The following is a 2,526-nucleotide window of genomic DNA, read 5'->3' as shown; positions in this document are numbered from 1 at the left end:
GCAACGGTGTAAAACCGATGTAATATATGTTTAACATCAATTTTAACAACGGTTTTCGACCGATGTAATATCACTTAACGACAACGCTTCCAAACCGATGTCATTGAATTTAAAACTGTTGTAATAACACTTATTTTTTTATGTTGTTTGTCAATTATGATCAAGCAAGAATACAAAATTATCATAATATTATAAATTCACCAAACAAATCACAAATAGAAAAGCACCAATATATTTAATCACCTCAATATTTACAAATAACCAAAAGTAACTAACACAAATATTCTTCTTGCAACATATTACACATTCCCTCAGCGTTTTCATCCTCAGAAGGATCACCTTCAGCCCCATCGTCCTCTTCCTGGTCTTCGCCATCTTGTTCATCATCATCCTCTTCGTCCTCATCTGAATCATCATAACTGTGTTTTTTACAGCACTGCAATGGAAACACATAATATTAGGTACATTCTCATTAACTGATAAGGCTAGAAAAATCAGTTCCTTAAAAAAGTAATAGAAATAAGAATCTAGTAGGCGTTTCAATGGTTTTTTAAGTCATGGATAACACCACTGGCTTGTTTAAAGAGAATTGGTCTATATCTCGTGCTAATTGTCCAGATGCAGAACAAGAACATATATATATCTTGAAAGATTTGCATAAAAACATATGTATAATAGTAAGATCAAAAGAAAATAGATATCTTGAAAAGGAACTAAACCTTGGTTGGCAGCAAAAGAGACAGATTTAACAAGAAGCTGGATGCATAATACAGTCTTTAAGTCATGGATAACAAGAAGCAAGATACAAAAACTTGATTATTTCCAAAAGAATATATAGAAGATAAGCAGATATAAAATGAGATATGGGGATGTAAACTGACAAATGACATGGCATAAAATAGAGAGACATCAGCATAATTCTAGTTGAATGAACAAATAAAACCGTTAAGCACTCTTAAAGTATAGCTCTGTACCACATAGATAGTAGAAGCTTATTTCTCCATCAAAACCCCAAGTCAATCGCAACCAAAACTTTGCACAACTATCAATCAAATAGATAGGTTAGTAATAATGTAATTATAACAACCTATTTGAAAAATAAATCTTTACAAGTAATAACTTAAAAAAATCCTAAGTAATAGAAATACTAACATACCTTGCAGACAGCTATTGATCCACATCAAACACTGAGAACATCAGAACAAACCTCCTTTGCCAATCCAAAATCTGCAAGTTTCACAGAGCCATTCACGTGAACCAATATATTTGCACATTTGATATCTCTAGCACAGTAAGGATATCTATTAAGTTTCTTCTCATAGGATATAGAAAAAAACAAAATAATTAGCACAAGCTGTTCGGAAAGCACAAATATTTGATAATAAATTGACACACTTTACTATATGAAACCATCTTGAAGAATAAATTCATGTAAATGTAAAGAACTTGATCTATGAAAACTGCCGAAACAAGTTATTACCTTGTCTGTCCCATAATACTGAACAATGTTATCATGTTCAAACTGACTCAGCAGCATATACTTACACCTGGAATTCAAATTAAATTTGAATTATGAAAGATTTAAGAAATTTAATAAACAGTTATATGAAAGAATTATGATCCACCCCATTTAAACCCATCTGCTCACCTCATAATCCCAACCGAACAATAACTCTAAGCCACAATTCCATTGCTAAACCATAAGCCTAACCAAATAGCTAAGACAACTACAAGAACATTTACCTCAGATTGAAGCCCTAGCTCTCTTTTGATTTGGTTCTTCCTTGCGGCAGCACCACACCAATCCTGATCGGTTCCAAATCACACAACAAGCTGTGAGGCAAAATCAACCAAGATTCAAGGAAATTGAAGGTCGTCCAACTGGTTCAACTCAAAACTGAAGTAATAAACCTAGTTGCCCTTCCCTTACCTCCCGATTTCTTCTTCCTTTGCTTCCTGGCAGCAACTTCCTCAATCTCGGTCCTAGGGCAAGGAGGTGCGGCGGCGTCGAACTAGGCGTGCGGCTAGGGAAAGGAGCTTTGGTCCTTGTGGGGCGGCGGCGGCGGCGAGCAGCAAGCGCTAGGGTTCTGCTTCCTTGCGATTTGGCGGCGGCACGGTGAGGCATCGGCCGGCGGCGACGGTGGAGGAAGAAGCGAAGAAGTAGAAGAGGGTTTGCGGCGGCGGTATGGCTTCGTCGGCAGATCTGTAGCAGAAGGGGTGCGAGGGAGAGGAGGCGGCGAAGGGCGCGGCGACGTCTGGCGGCGATGGGCGCAGCAACGTCGGGCGGCTACGGTGCGGAAGGGGTAGGAGACGGATGTGTTAGGGTTAATTAAATGTAAGTAATCATGAATTAAAATAATGTAAATATAATTAACGTAAAACGTATAATTAATGTAATAAAATTTATAATGAATTATTTATTTATTTATTAATTTATAAAACATAAATGATTTATATTATTTATTTGTAATAAAACGTATGATTATTAATTAACGTATAACGTATAATTAACATAATGAATTAATA

At 36.3% G+C, this 2,526-nt stretch overlaps 1 long non-coding RNA gene across 2 annotated transcripts; it reads right to left on the bottom strand.

The window, feature by feature from the left end:
* Window positions 1–1,155: 1,155 nt before the first annotated feature.
* On the bottom strand, window positions 1,156–2,193 carry LOC141834378 (uncharacterized). 2 transcript variants are annotated; one of them, XR_012602325.1, is made up of 4 exons: window positions 1,931–2,193; window positions 1,744–1,833; window positions 1,481–1,547; window positions 1,156–1,227 (listed from the first exon to the last, which is right to left on the bottom strand). It is a non-coding gene; the product is annotated as an uncharacterized LOC141834378 (long non-coding RNA). The 2 variants fall into 2 exon arrangements; XR_012602326.1 differs by having other exon boundaries at window positions 1,744–1,806; window positions 1,931–2,192.
* Window positions 2,194–2,526: the final 333 nt, after the last annotated feature.

The sequence above is a fragment of the Curcuma longa genome, chromosome 9, assembly GCF_044706935.1.
Source record: "Curcuma longa cultivar G26 ecotype Majalengka, Jawa Barat chromosome 9, ITB_CL_G26_1.1, whole genome shotgun sequence".
Classification (NCBI taxonomy): domain Eukaryota; kingdom Viridiplantae; phylum Streptophyta; class Magnoliopsida; order Zingiberales; family Zingiberaceae; genus Curcuma; species Curcuma longa.
Note: the sequence above shows the minus strand (reverse complement) of the source record. Positions and strands in the feature narration are given on the sequence as shown.